The sequence below is a fragment of the Notamacropus eugenii genome, chromosome 1, assembly GCF_028372415.1.
Source record: "Notamacropus eugenii isolate mMacEug1 chromosome 1, mMacEug1.pri_v2, whole genome shotgun sequence".
In the NCBI taxonomy this organism is placed as follows: domain Eukaryota; kingdom Metazoa; phylum Chordata; class Mammalia; order Diprotodontia; family Macropodidae; genus Notamacropus; species Notamacropus eugenii.
In genome coordinates, this window is record NC_092872.1 from 539243797 (window position 1) to 539268151 (window position 24355).

At 36.5% G+C, this 24355-nt stretch overlaps 1 pseudogene; it reads right to left on the reverse strand.

Moving 5' to 3' along the window:
- Positions 1–411: 411 nt before the first annotated feature.
- The window catches only part of LOC140518807 (ras-related protein Ral-A pseudogene), a 161690-nt pseudogene continuing 137746 nt past the window's right edge, over positions 412–24355 (reverse strand).

The window sequence follows — 24355 nt, forward strand, 5'->3', positions numbered from 1 at the left end:
TTCAAACACCTTCCATTTTATCACCTGTTCACCTTTTATCCCCTTCCTCTCATTCTTCCTTATTGGGTGAAAGAGATTTCTATCTCTAACTGATTATGATTGTCTAAATCAATCTATCAGTTGATGATCTATTGATATAAATCTAATAATCTATCAGTCTCAATTATCTATTGATCTATATCTGTAAAAATATAGATCTAGATTTATATGTATGTATATATATATTTAATTACAATTCTGTACATTTATCTAGATTTGGATCTATAGACAAATGATGAGAGTTAACTTTTGCCTCCTCCTCCAATTAACAGGTGTTCTCACTACATGAAAACACTCATATTCATTCCTCTCTTTAATATGTTGCACCCTAATGGAAATGCTTTAAAATTATATTTGTTAGTGTGTTCCAGGTTAAGGAAGAAATTTGTTGCTGGCTTTTAAAATACTGGATCTCTCTCTGATCCAGTTAGGCAAGCTTTTCCTCTTCTTTCCGTTCTTTTCTTTACTGTCTTCCATCTATTAGGGTAAAATTTCCTTTATTAAATATTTTTTCAACATTAGCATGTATTTTGGTTGTAATCTCTAGATAGCTGACATTCTACTGTTTGGTTCTGGTTTTGTTTTATTTTTGCATCTTCTACAAAAGCTTGTCTTTTATTTTTTAAATGTGATTCATTATTAACTAGAAGGGAATGTTCTCATCATCTTTGACTTCTAAAATCTGCTTCCTAAAGTCAGCAATTGATGCAAAAGATTTCAACTCTCTTACAAAGAAGACATATAGAAAATACTCCCCAATTTTGAAGTAGTTGTCCCTGCTGGCAGAATAGTCTTTGGTTACAGCAATATCAAGAATGTTGATGTGAACACCTTCTCCATTCTGGACTACCTTCTTTCAGTAGCCATCAGCTTTGGTTGGCTCACAGTGTCCCAAAACTTATCCTACATGAACTGTAGTGTCAAAGTAGATTTCCCTAACCACTACTGACCACCATAATGACTTTGTTTAAAACTAAAGAATTTGGGGCCTTGGGCTTATTTGCTGCCGTATTTGGTTATGGAAGTACGCAAGGAGGAAATGAAACTCTGTAGACTGGCAGGGTTTGAGGCAGGCAACCATCCAAGGTAAAGCTGTTGCCTTCACTGCAGTGGCCACCACCACTACAAGGCTGGCTCCTGCTGGCAATTGCTTCCCCTGGCTTTTTATTCCTTGCTTTATTTGAGGGGAGGTAATAAGGGTTAAGTGATTTGCCCAGGGTCAAACGGGTGGTAAATGTCTTATGCCATATTTGGATTGAGATCTTCCTGACTCCAGGGCCCTTACTTTATCCACTTCATCACCTTGCTAACCCCTACCACATTTTGTTTCATTTTGAGGATCCATTTATATTTTCAGTGTTCCGAACCTGAATATAGTTTCACTCACTGGGGTACAAGGGTACTCAAACTCACCAACATAACTCGTGAAGATGATCTCAGATCTCTTGTACTTCAGTTCATTCCTTAGACTGTGTGTATCTATCCAGCCCAAATGAGTAATATTCTGGAGTATAGACCAGAGACCTCACAAAGACTTACTTGTCCTTAGATGGGGGGAGGGGGGTACCTTGTGACCATGCTATGTTTGTAAGCATAGTAGAGTACCTTAACTACAATTCCTACAGATACATTCCAATGATGCAGAGTAATTGGTAGAGCCACCCTTGAATGAGATGTAATCAGAGACCTCCTGGGCAATTTCTTCAGCTGTGAGGACAAAGACCTTATCAGATTTCACTGGTGGTGACACCCAACATTACTCCACGAATACGTATGCTATATTTCTTTGCACAGGGGAAAAGGTCTTGCTCTCTTCCAGGGTTACTTTGTCAAATGGACTCCTGCTGGGAAATACCCCTTGGCCCTCTGTAAGATGGTAGTGTTTCTCAGGGGTACACTCAGCTTTGCTTCTGGGATTGCTTGAAGGAGAGATCATTGGTCATTTGTTGAAAGAGGACATATTGTTCAGAATCTGAGGAATGAATGCTCCTACACCAGCTTCCACTCCTAAGAATGACAAACAACCCCGCTCTTTGACAGTCTTCCAGACCTACTCCTTTGTACTGCCTCATGTACTAAGTTGACATTTCTAATTTGTGTGGTCCAGTTCCTGCCAGGGGTAAAAGTATTATTTGCTTTTTGCTTTTTTCATACCAGACGGCCTCTACTCCTTCCAAAGACAACCTAATCAAGATAAGAAACTCACTGTACAATGCCACCCCCAACCTTGTCTCCTCTGATCACTTTTTTTTCTACATATCTTAGTTCGTAATGTGTGATTATGGAAATCTGGGTAAGAAAAACTAAGAAAATAACGTAGATGATAGATAACCACATAGATAATAGATAGACAGACAGAGAGATAGATAGATAGATAGACAGATGGGGAGAGAGAGAGAGAGAGAGAGAGAGAGAGAGAGAGAGAGAGAGAGAGAGAGAGATTATTGATAGACAAATGAACAAATCAATTACTGAATGAATTAAATGTTTAGAGGATGTGAATATTGCCACTAATAATTAAACTCTAACCCTTAAACTTCATGGAAAATATGGAAGTATGGAAATAGCATCAAGTGGGAAAAATGTTTTATGAGACTAGACCCTAAACTGATGTTGTTCTATATTTCATAGATTAGCAAAGTGATTAAAAGACCTTTGAAAAAATGGTAGCTTTTTAAATATAGTTGTTAATTTTTAAAATTGCCATTTAGTTTGTTTCTTTAGTTTTTTTATTAAGGATTATAACATTCTTAATAAGGAGATATTTAATAAATGTTTGACTTTTTAATTTTTTAGACATTATTTAAGTGCACACTCTAAAGAAATATTATGTGCACATGTATAACTGTTACACAACAACTTGCAGTTCTAACATATTGTTTACTATTTGTAAGCAATCAAATGTTCCTTATGTGATTGTACCAATGTCAGCATTCACTTTGATGATACTTTTTCTATTCTGTTTTCTTCTCTTCTTAAATTTCTCGTTTACAAATGGAATGTTAACACATAGGATTAAGGGTAAAATTTCATATTTTCCATTACCAAAAGGTATTCAAGTGATAGGTCTACAGGTTATATCTCTTAATGCTTATCTAGCCTGGTCCTTCAAAAGTATTGCTTAGACCTCACTCAGACTTTTTTTTTTCTATTTTGGTAGAACCTGATAGAGCTTGTGTTTCACTGTCATAGCCAGTTTGTATGAATTTTAAGAAGACCATGACAATATACCTAGCACATAGGCAAGAAGAGATCCCAAACACATATGGGAAACTTTGACCCTGTGCAGGATATAGGAATATGTGCCAATTAACAGTCTTGTCATTCCCTACCTTATAATTACTGCTGTTTATATGGATCACACATTATGGGTGAATTGAGGATGGGTCTTACAACTAGATGTGGTACTCCAGGGTGAAGAGCTGTCAAAAGGTACAGGCCATATATTGAATAGAAAACAAGCTGAGAAGAAGAGCAACTCTGTGTTTTTGACTCCAGGGACAGAGTGGGGCCTCAGTTTGAAACATCAATGTATTGTGAATCTTGTAGCATAATAACCATAGTAGGAATCCCAGACAAAATATGAGCCTGAAGTTCTGCCACTAAGACTATTTAGTCTTAGCTAATCCTAAATAATGGATAGATCAAAGAACAAATCACAATTTGATCAAAGAACAAGCTGATTAATAGTTTCATTAAATATAGTGACAACAATGTGACAACATAACATGTTCTTAATCTAGCTGAAGTAGTAGTGGTGAAAAAAAAACAATTTCATCAAAAAAAGAGAATCAGTAGGTAAATGAATTAAGAGAACATCATTTCAAAACTGGAATACTACCAAATTACGTAGCCAAAGGCAAATCTAGGAAATCAAGAAGGATAATTACAAAATTAAGAGAAAAAATTAGATTCACATATAAAATTAGGAACATTTTTAAGGCAATAAAATAAACAAAATGTTAACTAATGTTTAAAGAGAAAGAAAACCAAATTACGAGTGTAAAAAATGAAAAGAGACCACACACAATGAAGAAGAAAATAAATTAATAGAAACAATTTCACCCAAGTATATATCAACAAAACTGATAGTATTATTAATTAAATAGATGGATATTTGCAAAAATATACCTGTTCAAGTTAAGGAACTCACTAAATAGAAGCTATAAATAATTTAATATTAGAAAAATAAATTGAACAGGGCATAAATCAACTCCAAAATGGGGATAGGGAACCCAAGACTGGATGAATTTACAAGTGATTTCTAAAAAGGTTTTTCAGAAAAATTAATTTCAGCATCATATAAACTGTTTAAAAATAAGCAAAGAAGCATTCCATACCAAATCCATCGTGCAATACAAACATAGTTTTGATGCCTAAGCCACAGTGACACAATACCAGGAAGAAAAACATAGAGCAACATAAATACTGGATACTGATGTAGAAATTTAAACTACATATCACAAACACACACACATACATCTATGTATGTATGTCTATGTATGTGTCTATGTACACACATACACACACATTGTGCTTAGGTTAAATTTATAATAGAAAATAAGGGTTGATTTATTAGAAAGAAAACTATAAACTTAATAGGTCATATTAATAACATGAACAGTTATCATATGATTGATTCAACAGATGCATAAGAAAACAAGATTCATCACTGCATCCAATTCAACACATACACACACACAAATACACATACACAGGAATATGAGAAAATCAAATTATTCTGATTCTATTCTGTAATTGATTCTCCTCTGCATCACCATAAATATGTTGTAAAAATTGCCTGATCCATGCTTCTTTGTCTCTATGTTAAATTCAGAAGTTACTTTTCTTTTCTATGCTATGTTGTCCCATAAATCACGTTAAGTCAAAAAAAAATGTTGTCTCTACCCTTCTCATTGCTCACGTACAACTAATGTAGACACATTATCTTATTAATAAATCTTGAAAAAAGCACATTAGTAACTCTAAGTATATTATCTATGCATCACCAGCTGTCTTTAAAGAAAGTCTGGACTGTAATCAATATGACCCTAACTAACTCTGCAGGTATATACCACCAATGACTCTTCTATTGCACAAAGATAGAAGGAGGAGTTGTTGCTATTCCTGATTATGTCTCTTTTCTCCAATGTTGTTGTTTTCCATCATCTATGATATTTAAGACTTTGCAAACAATCAAATTGTTTTATGCTTCCTGTTCTTTGTTCTCTTCCCAAAATTATATGAAGGCTAATGAGCCCTATTTATAGACTTTTACAGAAAGGCCATTAACCAAATTATTGGTTAATACTAACCTAACTAATAAATTGAACATACTCAGACCAAAGTCTATCAGTGTTCCTTAATTTTCAAATGTAACAAATATTTACACCTTCCCAGAATATGATGAGTGATATATCTAAAGTTATTACTCAGAACCCTTCAATTCACATAGACCACAGGACTTTTTATTGAAATTAGGTGTAATAAGAACATGTCCATTATCATTATGACTGTTCAACATAGTTACAGAAATTCACTAAATCAATAAAACAAGAGAAGGAAACAGAAGGAATAAATACAGTAAAAAGGAAACGAAATGGTTACGTTTATAGATAATGCAATAACTTGTTTAGACAACTTAAATAATAAAAAAATAAATAATCTCCATAGTGTAGAAGGAAAAACAATAATCTAAAAAAAACTTTTTTTTTTTTACATATTACCAATAAAACCTACAAGGAAGAATTAGGGGAAAAGTGAATTCCATTAAAAATATCTACAGAGAAGTGTAAAACCAAGATGGCAGAGTAAATGAAGGGAGTCATCTGAGCTTTGATAAAATTCCCTACAAACGACTTTAAAAATAATGCCCCCAAATTAATCTGGAGTGGAAGAAAAAACAAAAGGATGAGGTGAAACAATTTTCCACCTCAAGGCAAGATAGGAGGTTTGCAGAAAAGGTTTGTCTCACTGGGGAAAAAGTGGAGCAGAGAAGATGGTGGAGTGATTAGTAATTGCTCTCTCCCTCTGCTTGTGGACCTTGACAAACCGAGAGAATGTCTACCTTGGAAAAACCCTGGAAGAGTGGGAGCAGCAGAAGGGTCAAACAGACTCTTAGCCCGTGAGGCTAGGAAGATCACTAAAAAAGGTGCCTCTTGCTGTGGCTGAAGGGGGGCCAGTGAAGGATCACAGCTGTCCCAGACAGCCCCATCACAGCAAACTGGGTGAAGATCCTCAGCAACTAGGGGTTGAAGTCACCAACCATCAACATGAGGACTCCAGGCATGCCTCAACACCCCAGGCGAATTGGTAAGATATTATCACAGTTGAGATCATGAACTGCTAAGCTTGCCTATACCCTAGCACAGCAAAGGAGACCTTCTGTGGCCAGACTACCATTACACTCCTCCATACTTAAAAAGCTAACTCCAGGGTAAGTCTGGGGGAATCCAAAAAGAACTCATCTGATCTCTGCTTTTCAACACCAGACAGATCAGCACCAGATAACCTGCAACACTTTGCCTTCTAGCTGAAAGAACCATAGACCACAACACAAAAAACTTCATGTTCTAAGCACAAGAACTGTGGGGAAGAATCCCCTGTGCTGAGACACAGTGATCTACTTTGAAAGCAATAATTATCATGAGGAAGAAGCAAAGTCGAAAAGAAAAAACCGTAAAATTTTTCTATGGGGACAACAACCAAAATACAAATACCAAAGAGGTCATGTGTGTGTTCATCCTTCCTTGCCAAAGAAGAACATGCCATCAGAGAAATAATGACATGACTTGCACTTGACTTTGTTTTGAGTGAGGGAGGGCTGTGCAGGTCACTAGCCTCACTTCTCCTCCAGAGCCATCTGAATCCAGTGGCCAGATATTCATCAAGATGACTGGAGATGACCCAGGATGAGGTGATTGGGGTTAAGTGACTTGCCCTAGGTCACACAGCTAGTGAGTGTCAAGTATCTGAGATGAGATTTGAACTCAGATCGTCCTGACTCCTGCACTGGAACTCTATACACTACACTACCTACCTGCCCAGCAAGTACAAGCTAATGAATCTATGAGACACCAAAAATCAGTGAAACAGAATTGAAAGAATGAAAAGACAGAAGAAAATGTAAAATATCTAATTGGAAAGACAACTGACCTGGGAAATATATCCTGGAGAGAAAATTTAAGGATTACTGATCTACAAGAAATCCACAATGATAACAAGGGCTGAAACAAAATCATCCAAGAAATCATCAGGGAAATTTTCCCAGAAGTCCAGGATCTAGAGGGCAAAATAGTCATCCAAAGAATCTACTATTCCACTCCTGAAAGGGATCGCAAACGAAAATCTCCAAAGAATATCATTGCTAAATTCCAGATCTATCAAGTGAAGGAGAAAGTACTGCAGGCAGCAGGGAAGAAGCAATTCAAATATCGTGGAGTTACAGTCAGGATCACACAACACCTTGCAGCTTCTAATTGAAAAGAATGAAGGAACTGAAATATGATATTTCATAAGACAAAAAAGCTGGGAGTACAACCAAGGATTAATTACCCAGCAAAGTTGAACATAATATTTCAGGCAAGGAGATGGACATTGAATTAAATATGGGATTTCCAGACATTCCTGATGAAAAGGCCAGAACTCAACATAAAATTCAATCTTCACATGCAGGTCTGAAGAGAGGCATAAAAAGGTAAAGATCGGGGAAAAAACTTGTTACTCAATATGGGAGAACTGTTTACATCTCTGTAATGGAATATGATGCTCATTAATAATGAGAATTGTATATTTATTATGAAATATAAAAGAGATGTACATAGATAGTGGGTATAAATTAAATGATGTGAAAAAATGTGATTTAATGGTATGAAGGGATTGTAATGGGAGATGTGAAAAAAAGAGGCAGAGAAAAATTACATTACAGGAAGAGGCACAAAAATATATCACAGCAGAGGGAAAGAGGGGAGGGAAATGAGCATTGTTTGAGAGGTACTTTCATCTGATTGGATTCAAAGAGGGTACAACAAATTCATTTAAATGTAGAGATATAATGAACTCTATAGGCAGTAGGAGGGAACAGGGGAAAGAGTAGAGAGGGGAGAAGAAAAGGGAGGGAAAAAGTAGCAAGGGAAAAGGGGATTAAAAGGGAAGGGGCTGAAAGAAGGGAGGAAAGACTGAGGGATGTTTTGGTCAAAAATTAAAACTCTAATGTAGAGGGGAATGGAGAGGGGGAAAGGAAAAGCATAAACAAGGGGAAAGGGGATGAAAGAAAAGACACAGACAGTAATCATAACAGTGAATGTGAACGAGATGAACTGCCTCATAAAACAGAGAAGGATAGCAGAATGGATTAAAAACCATGCTCCAACAATATGTTGTTCACAAGAAAAATATTTGAAACGGTGGAAAACACAGCAGGTGAAGGTAAAAGGTTGGAGCAGAATATTTTACGCTTCATCTGATGTTAAAAAAAAAAAAAAGAGATAGCAATCCTAATCTCACGGAAAGCAAAAGCAGAAATACAACTAATTCAAAGAGATAAGGAAGGAAATTATATCCTGCCAAAAGTCACCAAAGGCAAAGAAGCAATTTCATTATGAAACATATATGCTGCAAGTAGTATAGCACCCAGATTCTTAGAGAAGAAATTAAGGGAGTTACAGGATGAAATAGACGACAAAATTATGCTGGTGGGGGACCTCAACCTCCCCCTCTTTGAACTTGATAAATCTAACCACAAAAGAAATAAGAAAGAAATTAATGAAGTAAGTAAAACTCTGTATAAAGCAGATATGACATATTTCTGGAAAGAATTGAATGGGAATAGAAAATAATATACCTTTTTTTCAGTGGTACATGGCACATATACAAAAATTGACAATGCACTGGGCCATAAAAACCTCACAATCCACTGCAGAAAGGCAAAGAGAGTCAATGCATCCTTACCATATCATAATGAAATAAAAATTATATGTAATAAAAGGCCATGGCAATATGAATGAAAAAATTAAGTGAAACTAGACAATCTAATCCTAAAGACTGAGTAGGTTAAATTGCAAATTATAGAAACAATCAACAACTTCCTACAAGGTAATGACAATAATGAGATAACCTACAAAATCTTATGGAATATTGCCAAAGCAGTTCTTAGCGGAAGTTTTCTGTTTCAATGCCTACATGAATAAAATAGAGAAAGAGGAGATCAGTTTATTACACTTGCCACTGAAAAACACAGAAAAATAACAAATTGAAAATACCCAAATAAATAGCAAATTAGAAATACTGAAAACCAAAGGAGAGATTAATAAAATTGAAACTAAGAAAACTATTGTACTAATCAATAAAATTAAGAAGGTTGTATGAAAAAAATGATATAATTGATAAACATTTGGTCAATTTGATTTAAAAAAAAAAGAAAGAATAAAACCAAATTACCAATATCAAAAATGAAAAGCGTGAACTAAGCTCCAATGAGGAAGAAATAAAAACAAAAATTAGAAATTACTTTGTCCAACTGTATGTCCATAATTGCAACAATGTAATTTATATGAAAGATTATTTTAAAAAAAATATAAATTGCTCAGATTAAAAGAAGAGGAAGTTGAGTAGTGAAATAAACATCTCAGGAAAGGAGATTGAGCAAGCCATCAATGAACTCCTTAGGAAAAAATCTCAAGGGACCAGATGGATTTACAAGTGAATTCTATCACACATTTTCAGAACAGTTAATTCCAATACTATGTACACTATTTGGGAAAATTTCAGAAGAAAGAGTCCTAACAAATTCATTTCATGGTACAAATATGATTCTGATAACTAAACCAGGAAGAGCCAAAACAGAGAAAGAATATTATAGACGAATTTCTCCAATGAATATGGATGCAAAAATTTTAAATAAGATATTAACAAAAAGAATGCAGTAACTTCCCTCGAGAATAATACATTATAATCAGGAAGGATTTATACCAGGAATGCAGAGCTGGTTCAATGTTTTAAAAAGCGATTAATGTTATTGATCATATCAACAATAAAAGTAACAGAAACCAAATGATTGTCTCAATAGATTCAAAAAAGCTTGTGACAAAATGCAGCACTCATTACTATTGCAAGCAATGAAGAACACAAGAACAAATGGAACTTTCCGTAAAATTATAATCAGTGGGGGATCTGGCAGAAAGATGTATATACTCTAGTGTTTTCCCCACAGCCCACATAATATCTGTGATAATGATTCTTAACAAATTCTACTGCAACAAAAGTCATGGAATAACAGAGTGAAAGAGGTTTTCAGCCAATGGTAACCTGGATGGCCAAGAGGAAAGAGCTATCTCAAGAGACTCTGAGCAGAATAGAGCCCAGCCCTGGCCACGCGTCACTGGGAAGAACAGGACCTGAACAGACCCCCAGGGCAGAGTTCCCAGCAGAGTGGATCCCAGATACCTCAACCCACAAGGGACAAAGAAAGCTCGAAAGCTCAGTGTGGGAGGGCTTTTACAGCAGAGTGAGAGGGGAATAGGTTTTCTGATGGCAGCAACAGCAACAGCAGACTGCAGGCAGCTACAGTGGCTGGGAAGCAACCTGGGTCCATTGTCCAGGCAGTTCAGCATAAAGCCTCTGGTGGTAGGGAGAAACTGATCTAAACCTCAACCATAAGTGATGGCCCCAGCCCCACCCAAAACCGCCGGGGAATCAAGCATCTTAGTTCAAACTCAGTCTTGAACAAGATCTAGGGAGAGAAGGGGCAATGGGATCACCCTCTTGACAAAGGATTCAGAAGTCAAGTAACTGGCTAGGAAAATGGCCAAAAAAGGAAAAAAATAAGACCATAGAAGGTTACTTTCTTGGTGAACAAGTGTCTCCACCCATCCTTTCAGATGAAGAAGAACAAGGCATACTGTCTCAGAAAGTAAATGCCCCTGCCTCCAGGGCCTCCAAAATGAACTTAACTAGGCTCAGGCAATAGAAGAGCTCGAAAAACAAGTTAGCAGCTTCTTAAAGCAGAATCAAAAAAGTGCGGAGGAAAATAACACCTTTAAAAAGAGGCTAACTCAATTGGAAAAAGAGGTCCAAAAAGTCAATAAGAAAAAGGAGGCATTAAAAAACAGAATGAGCCAAATGGAGGAGAAGGGTCAAAAGCTCATTGAACAAAATAGTTCTTTAAAAGAGAATTGAATTCAGGGAAGCTAAGGACTATAACAAAACCAAAAGTTTGAAAAAATAGAAGATAATGTGAAATATCTCATTGGAAAAACAACTGATATGGAAAACAGATCCAGGAGAGACAATTTAAAAATTATGGGACTACCTGAAACTCATGATCAAAAAAGACCCTAGACATTATCTTCCATGAAATTATCAAGGGAAACTGTACTGATATTCTAGAACCAGAGGGAAAAATAAATATCGAAAGAATCCACCTATCGCCTCCTAAAAGTGACCCGAAGAGAGAAACTCCTAGAAATATTGTGGTCAAATTTCAGAGTTCCCAGGTCAAGGAGAAAATACAGCAAGCAGCTAGAAAGAAACAATTCCAGTATTGTGGAAATGCAAAAAGGATAACACAGGATCTGGCAGCTTCAATATTAAGGGATCACAAGGCATGGAATAGGATATTCCAGAAGTCAAAGGAACTGGGATTAAAACCAAGAATCACTTGCCCAGCAACACTGAGTATAATACTTCAAGGGAATCAAAGGTCACTCAGTGATATAGAGGGCATTCAAGCATTCATGATGAAAAGAGCAGAACTGAAGAAAAAAATTTGAATTTCAAACACAAGAACCAAGAGAAGCATGAAAAGGTAAGCAGGAAAGAGAAATCATAAAAGACTTTCTAAAGCTGAACTGCTTGCATTCCTACATGGAAAGAAAATATTTGTAACTCTTGAGACTTTTCTTGGTATTAGGTTAGGTGGAGGGATTGTGCATACACGCATGCACACACATGCGCACACACATATAGACAGAGAGTACAGGTTGTGTTGAATCAGAAGAGATGATATCCATAAAAATTAAATGAAAATTAAGGGATGAGGGAGGAAAATACAGGGAGGAGAAAGGGAGAAATGGAATAGGGCAGGCAATAACTCATAAAAGAGATAAGAAAAATCTTGTTCAATAAAGGAGAAAAGGGAGAAGGAGAGAGGAGAAAAGTGAAGCTATTCTCTCCACATATGGTTTAAGGAGGGAATAACACGCTCACTAAATTTGGTAAGAAAATCTCTCTTACACTACAGGAAATTAGGGGAGGAGGTGACAAATGCAGTGAGAGGAATAATAGAAGGGAGGGCAAATGGGAGAAGGGAGTAACTAGAAATAAACACTTTGGGGAAGGGAAAAGTTCAAATGATGGAACAAAAAAAAAAACAAGGGAGGATAGAGTAGGATAGAGGACAATGTTGTCATTATTACACAACGTGATTACTATGGAAGTTTTTTGCAAAATGACACATATTTAGTACGTATGGAATTGCTTGCTTTCTCTGTGGGGATGGATAGGGAGGCAGGGAGGGAGAGAAGTTGGAATTCAAAGTATTAGAAACCAATGTTGAGAATTATTATTGCATATAGCCGGGAAATAAGAAACACAGGTAATAGGATATAGAAATCTATCTTGCCCTATAAGAAAAAAAGAGAAGATGGGGATAAGGGAAGGGTGGGGTGTGAGAGAAGGGAGGGTACATTGAGGGATGGGGTAATCAGAATGCAAGATATTAGGGGGTGGTTGGAGGGGAGAGATGGGGAGAAAAACTGGCCATGTTACAAAGGGCTGTAAAAGCAATTAGTATTAAAACAAATGACTGAATTAATTACTGAAACTAAATCAGAGATATCTCTAGTTTGGGGAAAAAAAATTTAGTCTAAGTTTCCTAGACACAGGTTACCTCGAGTAAAATTTGACATTGATGGAAAACAAAGTTTTAATGGTAAATTTGATTTTATGATTGTTATTTAATCAGGGACTGGAACATGTATAGAAAGACATGTAAGCCACTTAAGACTTACCTCAAAAGTAGCCAATGTGAAATCATAGTCATATCTGAAATCTGGTTATTGGAACTTTCTACTTTAAGATTCTATGGGACTATACTGTTCTTCTGAGTGTAACTGCAGGTATGTATAGCTAGGAAGGTGGTCTGAGCCTCCAATGAACTGCAAAAGGTGATCTCATGGGAAGGATGGGTGAGAGGGTGTTCAGCCTGGGCTGAGGTGGGATTCTCCTGACTCAATTTCTCCACTGACAACTGGCAGACTGACTGAATGAATGCAAGTTGACAATCTACTCCTGTCTGGAATTGACATGAAGTTAGGGAAATATTGTTTCCCTGCAATGTCTCTCCTCTTAGTGGCAATTTCCTATAGTCAAAAGGTTTGTAAGCTTAATATCAGATGCATTAAATTATAGATTGTTGGTAGAGGAACATCCAAGGTTAAGTCTAAAATTAAGCTATTAGATTTAGGACTTTAGATTAACAATGACAAGTTAGGGTCCTTTTATTTTTAGTAATAGTGTAGAGACAATTAGGTCAAGGGCTTGGGAAGCTAGCATACATAGTTGCTGTTTGTGTCTCAGCTGGTTAATGTTAAAAAAAAATAAATTCGTTTTTGTTCTATATTGTAAATACTTGCAAAGACGTATCACATGACCAAGAAACTGGAATTGTTTTATGTGGCATGAACTGTGTTAAAAATGAAAAAAAATTAAAAGCAATATCTACCTAAAATCATCACAAAGCATTATAAGCAATCGGGACGACAAGGTAGATGCATTCCCAATAAGATCAGGGGTGAAACAAGGATGTCCATTATCACCACTCTTATTCAATATGATATTAGTAATCCTAACTGTAGCAATGAAAGAAGAAAAAGAAATTGAAGGAATTTGAATAGACAAAGAAGAAACTGAGTTATCACTCTTTGCAATGATATGATGATGTACTTAGAGAATCCCAGAGAATCAAGTATAAAGCTACTGGAAATAATAAAAACCTTTGGAAAAGTTGAAGGATGAAAAATAAATAAATCATCTGCATTTCTATATATTACAAAGAAAGCCCAACTGCAAGACATAGAAAGAGAAATTCCATTTAAAGCTACAGTAGACACCATAGAATAGCTGGGAGTCTACCTGACAAAACAAACCCAGGGACTCTATGAACACATTTACAAAACACTTTTCACACAAATAAAATCAGATCTAAGTAAGTGGAAAAACATCAGTTACTCATGGGTATATTAAGCTAATATATTAAGAATGACAATTCCACCTAAATTAATTTACTAATTCTTTGCCATAACAATCATAACAACCAGATAATTACTTTTTAGAGCTAGAGAAAATAATATCAAAATTCATCTGAAAGAACAAAAGGTCCAGAACATCAAGGGAACTAAGGAAAAGAAGTGCAAGGGAAGGTGGCCTAGCCCTACCAGATTTCGACCAGTGGACCAGGTTAGGTACTCAAGACACAGTAGTTAATGAATATAGCAATATACTATTTGATAAACCCAAGGACCCCATCTTCTGGGATAAGAACTCACTGTTTGACAAAAATTGGTGGGAAAACTGGATAATAGTGTGGGAGAAACTGGGCAAAAACCAATGCCTGACACCCTACACAAGAACAAATTCTAAATGGATACATGGTTTAGGTATAAAGATTGATACTATAAAGAAAAATAAGGGGAACAAGGAATAGTGTATTTATCAGATTTTTGGAGAACAGAAAATTTTGTGATCCAACAAGAGATAAAGAACATTATGAAGTTCAAAATGTATAATTTTAAATTACATTAAATTGAAAAGTTTTTGGCACAAACAGATACAATGCAACCAAGACTGGGGAGAAGCAGAAAACTGGGAAAGAATTTTTGTAGCTAGTGTCTGTCATAAAGGCCTCATTTCCAGAATATATAGAGAACTGAGTCAAATGTAGAAGAATACAAGCCATTCCCCAATTTATAATGGTCAAATGATATGAATAGGGAATTTTCAGTGGAAAAAATTAAAGCTATCTATAGTTAATTGAAAAAATTCTCTAAGTCATTATGGATTAGAGAGATGCAAATCCAAACAACTATGAGGAACCACATCACACCTATCAGATTGGCTAACATGACAAAATAGGAAGATGATAAATGTTGTAGGCCATGTGGGAGAATTGAAACACTAATTCTTTATTAGTGGAGCTGCAAGCTGATCTAATTATTCTGGCCCAAAGGCCTACAAAAATGTGCGTACCTTTTGACCCAGCAATATCGCTTCTGGGACTCTATCCCAGAGAGATGATAGAAATTTGAAAGCGTCCCACGTGTACAAAAATATTTATGGCAATTCTCTTTTCGGTGGCCAAAAACTGGAAATCAAGGGGACGTCCATCAATTCAGGAATGGCTGAACAAGTTGTGATATATGAATGTAGTGGAATACTATTTTGCTATGAGAAACGATGAACAGGAAGACTACAGAGAGGCCTAGAAATACTTATATGAACTGCTACTGAGTGAAAGAAGCAGAACCAGAAAAGCTTTGTACACAGCAGCAATCACAGTGTGTGAGGAAATTTTCTGATAGACTTAGCACCTCACTGAAATTCACGGATTTAAAAAATTTCCAATGGAGTCTTGAGGCAAAATGTTTTCCATATTCAGAGAAAGAACTATGGAATTGGTTCCCAGATAGAAACAGATCATTTTCTTTTGTATTATGTTTTCTTTTGTTTTATGATTCTCCCTTTCATTTTAATTCTTCTATGCAACATGTATTTAACAGGAATGTAAGTGTAGAACCTATATAAGACTGTACCCTGTCTAAGAGAAGGATTGAGGAGGGAGTGGAAAAAAATCTCAGCTATTTGGAAGTGATTGAAGAACACTGAAAACAAATAAAATCATCACTTTAAAAAAGTGGAGCAAATTCAAACAGAGGGTGTATCATGGCCAGTCAGTAGCTGGCCTTTGGTGAGACTGAATCTTTGGCAGCCCAAAAATGGTTAGCAGATCAAACAACTTGACAGAAGGAAATTATAGTACACCTTTTACAGCTCTCAGTTCAAGACTCTGTTTCATTGCCAAAAAATGATTCCACATCAGAATCCCAGGACAAGGAGAAGCACTAATACATTAAAGAATCTAGTCATAGCAGAGAAGTGACCCTGATCACAGTATAAGGGCAGAAAAGACTGCTTCTGTTGGTTCACAGACCATAAGCTGGGAGAGGAGTGAGCACACCTCTTCTTACATTATGTCAGTTTGGAAGAGCTGAAAACTTTCAGACCATCAGAACCAGTTCTGCAAACAGCTACGTACAACTCTGAAGTTTGGGCTAGTGACCACTTAACTCTCGGAGCAAAGCTCATTATGAACATAAGGTTAAAAATCCAGTAGTAAGTTGGAAAAATGAACACTTGACCAAAAAAAAGAGAACCTGACCACAGAAAAGTTATATAGTGATAGGGACGATTTAAACAGAAACTCAGAAGAAGACAACAAAGTCAAAACTGCTGCATCCTAAGCCAGAAAAATATACACATGTGAATTGGTCCCAGGACTAAGAAAGACTTCTTTGAAGCTCTAAAAAATGATTTTAAAATCATAGAAGTAGAGGAAAAACTTAGAAAAAAAGTGATAGTGATGCCAAAAAGTGGTGAAAAAAAGTCAACAGTTCAGCAAAGGAACTCAAAAATATACTGAAGACAATAGCACCTTAAAACAAAACAAAATACACCAAATCGTAAAAAAGAAAAGAAGTTCACTGAAGAGAACTCCTTAAAAATCATAGGTGGCCAAATGGATTAAAAAAATGTGCAAAATATTCACTTAAGAAAGTAGAATGAGGAGGGGGAGAAAGCCAAGATGGCAGAGTAAAAGCAGGGACTTTTTGAGCTCTCCCTCAAACACCTCTAAATAACTTTAAAAATGACTATAAACAAATTCTAGAATGAGAGAACTGTCAGAATGACAGAGTGAAACACATTTCCTGTCCAAGACAACCTGGAAGGTCTATAGGAAATGTGTGTTATACCAGAATAAGAGAAGAGTGAGGTCCAACTTGGAATATGCCAGCACAGGCAGGGCAGAGCTGACTCACTGGCAGCTGTAGCAGTTCCCAAACTTCTCAACCCACAAACACCATAAGCAACTTAGAGAGTCAGTAGGAAGAGTCTGTCGAACGTGAGTGAGAGAGGAGCAGAGTCTGTCCTCAGGCCCAGTGTGGTGACAGCAATGGCTGTTTCCAAAGTTCTTGGCACATAAACAGTGGGGGGTGGGGGTGGATCAAGTGCTGATTGAAGGGGGATAGAAGGGATATATTTGCTGTCAGTGAGTCAGAATTCCCTTGCTCCCCTATGCTTGGATCTGAGTCACAGTGCTAGGTGTCTGCCCTGGGTCAAGGAGCAGCCTTGGTGTGATGGAACTTGTTGTGGTAGCAGTGGGGGCAGCCTCCTCACAGTTCCAAGGCAGACGAATTCTTGTGCTTACTCACAGACAAGAGCACAGACTAGTAGAAGAGTAAACACCTCTCTGACCATACCACCTTAGAAAAACTGAAAATTTACAAGGAGCTAGATGTGTGTCTGAAAACAGCTGCATAAAACCTCTGAACCTTGGGACAGTGCACGATCTACACTGAAGGCAGAGCTCTACCCTAACAAATTCAAGAAATTGACTGGGAAAATGAGCAAACAATGGGGAAAATAGACTATAGAATCTTACTTTGGAGACAAGTAAGACCAAAATGTACAAAAAGAAGAAGACAGCAAGGTCAAGTTTCTTACATCCAAAGCTTCCAAGACAAATATGAATTGGTCACAGGTCATGAAAGAGTTCAAAAAATATTTTGAAAATCAAATATGAAAGGTAAAGGAAAATTGGGAAGGGAAATGAGAGTAATGAAAGAAAATCATGAAAAAAGAGTCAACAGTGTGATAAAGGGGAACCCACTAAAATACTGAAGAAAATAAAAAAACTAAAAAAATAGACTAATCCAAATGACAAAAGAGGTCCAAAAAGTCAATGAAAAGAAGAAAGCCTTAAAGAAGCAGAACTGGCCAAATGCAAAAGGAGGTACAGCATCTCACTGAAGAAAATAATTCCTTGAAAATTAGAATGGAGTAAATGGAACCAAATAACTTTCCAAGAAATCAAGAAATTATAAAAATAAAACATGTAGAATAAAAAAATGTAGAAGACAATGTGAAATATTTCTTTGGAAAAACAACTGACCTAGAATCTAACCCAAACTTAGACCTAGAAGAGAGAAAAACAACTGACCTAAAGGCAGGAGAGAGAATTCAAAAGTATTGGGCTACCTAAAAACCATGATCAAAAAAGAACCTAAACATTATTTTTCAAGAAATTATGAAAGGAAAACTGCCCTGAATAATTTTACCCCCAGAGGGAAAAATAGATTTTGAAAGAATGCACCAATTAGCTCCTGAAAGAGATCCCGAAAATAAAACTCCTAGGAATACTATAGCCAAATTTCAGAGTTTCCAGGCCATATAGAAAATAGTGCAAGAAGACAGAAAGAAGCAATTCAACTATTGTGGAAAAACAATCCTGATAATATAAGATTTAGCAGCTTCTACAATAAAGAACTGGAGGGTTTGGTACACGATATTCTGGAGGGTAAAGGAGATAGGATTAAAAACAAAAATCACTTACCCAGCAAAACTGGGTGGAACACTTCAGAGGGCAAAATGGACATTCAATGAAATAGAGGACTTTCAAGCATTCTTAATGAAAAGAACAGAGGTGAATAGGAAAATTTATTTTCAAGTATAAGAATCAAGAGAAGCATGAAAAGGTACATAGGAAAGAGAAGTCATAAGGGACGTATTAAAGTTGAACTGTTTGCATTCCTTCATGGTATGATATTTGTAACTCATTAGACCTCAGTTTTAGGGTAGTTGGAATATGTATATATATATATATATATATATATATATGTGTGTGTGTGTGTGTGTGTGTGTGTGTGTGTATGTGTGTGTGTGTATTTATTATGTATGTGTGTATATACGTGTGTACATATATACTTACATATGTATGTATAGAATGAGAGAGAGACAGCATGCAAAGTGTGAGTTTAATATCAAAGGATGGTATTTAAAAACAAAACTAATGTGAGAAAATTTAATGGGAGAAGGAGAAAGGAAGAGATGAGATGGGGTAAATTATCTGACACAAAAGAGTCAAGAAAAAACTTTCATAATGAAGGGAAAGCCAGGGAAGGTGAGAGGGAATGAATGAACTTCATTCCAAAAATACTTGGCTGAAGGAAGGAATATCATACTCACTTGAGTATGGAAATCTATCTTACCCTACAGAAAAGTAAGAGGTTAGGTGATAAGCAGAGTGTGATAGAAACGAGGGAGAATGAAGGGAGGGTGCAATGAGAAGCCAGCATTTTTTAGTTTTTTGTTTTGGAGGGACAGTGTCAAAAGCCCAAAGTTATCCAAAGAATAAAAGAGGATGAGATAGGATGGAGTGCAATATAGTTAGCCTTACAGAACATGATTGTCATGGAAAGGTTTTGCAGGACTACACATGTATAACATATCAAATTGCTTGCCTTCTCAATTAGGGTGCGTGGACAGGGAAGAGGGGAAAAATGTGAATATCAGTTTTAAGAGTAAATGTTAAAATTTGTTTTTACATGTGAATGGGAATTTAGATATGCACACAATAGGGTATAAAAACTTTCCTTGCCCTACAGGAAAATAGATGGAAAGGGGATAAGAGAACAAAGGGCAGATTGTGAAAAGATGTCATCAGAATGCATGCCATCTTGGAATAGAGAGAGGGAGAATATCAGGAGAAAATATGGAACCTAAAATCTTGTGAAAGTTGATGTTGAGAACTAAAAAATAAATTGATTAATTAATTTTTAAAAAGGAAGTCAAATTACCCAATTGGAATAGGAGATACCTAAACCTTACTGATGAAAATAAGTCACTAAAACTTACAGTTTGTCAAGTGGAAGCTCATGACACCATGAGACATCATGAAACAATAAATCAAAACCAAAAGAATGAGAAAAATAGAAATATCTAATTGGAAAAGCAACTGACCTAGAAAATAAATTAAGGAGAGATAATTTAAGAATTATTGGACTACCTGAAAGCCATGATTAAACAAAAAGAGAGAGAGAGTGAACCTAGATGTCATTATTTCAAGAAATTATCCAGGAAAACAGCCCTGGTATCCTAGAACAGGAAGGTAATGTAGAAATTGAATGAATTCATCAATCACCTCCTAAAAGAGATCTAAAAATGAAAACTTCCATAAATACTATAGCTAATTTCAGAACTACAAGGTCAAGGAGAAAATATTACAAGCAGTCAAAAAGAAATAATTAAAATATCATGGATGCATCATCAGGGTAGCACAAGATTTAGTAGCCTTTACACTGAAAGATTCAAAGGTTGTTTTTTTTTTTTTAATGTAACAGTCTGGAAAGCAAAGAAATTAAGATTATAACCAAGAATCACCTACCTAGCAAAACTGAATTTAATCCTTCAGGTGGAAAATTGAATATTTAATTAAATAGAGAACTTTCAACTATTTCTGATGAAAGGATTAAGTCTGAATAGAAATTTGACTGCCAAATACAAGATTCAAGAGAAACATTAACAGCCTCTAATGAAGGCCTCATTTCACAGACATATAGATAATTGAGTCAGATTTATCAGATTACAAGTTATTATCTAAATGATAAATGGTCAACGATAGGAACAGATAGTTTTCAGATGAAGAAATCAAATCGGCCTTCAGTGATATGAAAAAATGCTCTAAACTACTCTTTATTAGAGAAATACAAATTAAAACACCCACATCTATCAGATTTGCCTATGTGAAAGAAAAGAAAAATGATAAATGTTGGAGAGGATGTGAAAAAAATAGAACACAAATTTACTATTGTTGGAGTTGTGAACTAACTGAACAATTCTGTAGTGCAGTTGGGAAATGTGCCCAGATAACTACAGAACTATTGATACCTTTTAATGCAGCAAAATCACCATTAGGTTTGCATCCCAAAGAAATTAAGAAAAAAATGGAAAGTGACCTACATGCACAAAAAATTTTATAGCAGCTTTTTCGTGGTGACAAAGTATTAGAAGTTCAAGGGATGCCTATCAATTCAGGAATTGCTGAACCAGTTGTAGTATATGATTGTGATAGAATACTGTTGTGCTCTAAGAAATAATGAGCAGGAAGGTTTCAGAAAAAACATAGCAAAGTGAAGTAAGCAGAACCAGGAGAACAGGGTATACAGTAGCAGTGGTACAGTATGATGATAAACTGTGAACGATTGAGCTATTCTAAGGAATACAATATTCCAAGACAATCCCAAAAGACTCATGGAGAAAAAAGCTACCCACAAGAGAAAGTACTTATGGAATTTGATTGCATATCAAAGCACATTTTTTTCAACTTTATTTCTCTTGTGTTTTTTTTGAAGGGGGGAGTTATGTATTCTTTCATAACATGAATAACATAGGGAGCCAAGATGGCGAAGTGAGAGCAACTACTCACCCAAGCTCTTAGACAAACTCCTTCAGATACCTCTAAAAAAGAGGATCTGACCAAATGTTGGAGGTGCAGAATCCAATAGGAGACAAACTATGGCAGAATCATGGACCAGGAAACACTGGAAGACCGACAGGAAGGATCTATTGCACAGGGGTGAGCCTACAGCACACAGCATGACTTGGCTAGGCAGGAAACCCTCAGAGCAGCTTCAGGCAGCAGCAGCATGGCCAAAAGGCACAGTGGCAGCTCAAGGTAGGAGACCAACTGAGTCTAATGAGTGGCATTCATTGAGCCCCAGGTATCAGCTACAGCCACTCCCGAGATTTTCAGCACCCAGATTAAACGTTTGTAAGTGACCTACTTGATCTTCCAGGAGCATAAGTGGTGGATTGATCTGTAAATACTCTTTCCCCCTCCTCTTATTAACATCTAAAGAACCATAAAATATTTCCCCACAAAAATCCTGGATCAGTGTGTGTTTGTCCTTCATCGATGAAGAACACCATGCAATCAGAGAAATAATGACATGACTGGCACTTGACTTTGTTTTGGGTGAGTAAGGGTTGTGCAGGTCACCAGCCTCTCTTCTCCTCCAGAACCATCTGAATTCAGTGCCCAGATATTCATCAGGATGACTGGAGATGACCCAGGATGAGGCAATTGGGGTTAAGTGACTTGCCCTAGGTCACACAGCTTGTGAATGTCAAGTGCCTAACACGAGATCTGAATTCAGATCCTCCTGACCCCTGCACTGGTGCTCTATCCACTATACCACCTAGCTGCCCCTAATCAGCTACCCTGGATCAGTGGGCACAGCCGAAGGGGAAAAAAATCACGTAGTACCTGAGGTTGGAAAATAGCTGAAAGGGATTCCTCTTACTATGGCGGAGGCTAACCAGAAGGAGAGGAGGCCCAGAGGCATGGAACTGGCTACAAGAGGATATCCAGGGGTAGTGGAAACTCTCTCTAGGACCCAGGCGTGCATCAGCGTTAGAAGATGAGCCCCTGTGGGGTGGACACTCACAGTAGGACCCACGCATGACCTGAGCATGTCCTTGCTCTAGCTCAGCTGAGGACACCTCCTGTGACCAGAGCACCCTTCCCCCACACTTAACAAGGTAACCAAAGGGCTAAACCAGAAAAGACAAAACAAAAAGAAAATCAAAGGCACCTGTCCTTAGCTTTCTCAAACTAGCAGCTCAACACAAGTTCTCCAGAGGCCACAGCACACAAAACTCACCATCACAAGCAAGAAGCAAAGAAGGAGGGAAAAGACCATAAAACCTTTCTATGGGGACAAGGACCAAAACACAAATACTAAAGAGGTCAGTATTGACACTCCCATCTGAAATTTCAGAATGGACTATGAACTGTTCACATGCACAGACAGCACTACTAGAACAGCTGAAGTAGGAAATAGAAGAAAAAATAACCAAGGATTTTCAAAGTATGAAAAAAAGAATTCACCGAAGAGAACAGCTATTTAAAAAGGAAAATTGAACAAATGGAAAAGGAAGTATAAAAACTGACAGGAGAAAATAATTCCTTAAAAAGAAAAATTGAACAGATGGAAAAGGAGATGCAAAAGTTAAGTGAAGAAAACAATTTGATGAAAATTAGAATTGGACGAGTAGAAGCTAATGACTCCATGAGACATCAAGATCAGTCAAGTAAAATCTAAAGAATGAAAAGATAGAAAAAAGTGTAGAATATCTAATTGTAAAAACAACTGACCTGGAAAATAGATTCACGGGAGAAAATTTAAGAATTATTGGCCTACCAGAAAGTCATGATGAAAAAGGAGTCTGGACAATATCTTCCAAGAAATCATCAAGAAAAACTGCCCAGAAGTACTAGATTCATAGGGCAAAGTAGTCATGGAAAGAATGCACCACTCACCTACCAAAAAGGACCCCAAACAAAAAAACCCCAAGAAATATTGTTGCCAAATTCCAGAAATATCAAGTGAAGGAGGAAATACTGCAGGCAACCAGAAAGAAACGATTCAAGTATTGAGGACCTACAGTCAAAATCACACAGGACCTTGAAGCTTCTATATTAAGAGACTGAGGAAATTGTAATTTGATATTCTGTAAGGCAAAGGAGCTGAGACTACAACCAAGGATCAATTACCCAGCATAGTTCAGCATAACATTTCAGGCAAGGAGATGGACATTCAACGAAATAAGTGATTTTCAGACTTTCATGACCAAAAGGCCAGACCTCAATAGAAAATTTGATCTTCAAATGGAGGTCTCAAGAGAGGCAAGAAAAGGTAAATAGGGGAAAAGTAAAATTTATTACTCTCTTTGGGCTAACTTTTTACATCTCTACAAGGGAAAATGACACTTGTAATCCTGAGAATTGTACATCTATTATCAAGCACAAAAAGGATATACAAAGATAGAGAGAACAGGTATAAAGTAAATGATATGATGATAAAAATGTGATTTAAGCATGTGAAGGAATTGTAATAGGAGATGTAAAAAGGAAGAAGCAGACAATGATAAATTATATCGCAGGAAGAAGTACAAAATTATATTATAGTAGAGGGAAAAAGGGAAGGGAGGTGAATATTCTTTGAGAGATACTCTCATCTGATTTGGTTCCCTGAGGGAAAAATTAATTTAATCAAGTATACAAATCTAACTATCTCTATAGACAGTAATGGGGAAAAGAGGAATAAAGAGGAGGGGAAGCAAAAGGGGGGGAAAGTAGTAAGGGTAAAGGGGAGTAGAAAGGAGGGGGGTTGAAAGACAGAAGGGAAGACTGCAAGAGATGGTG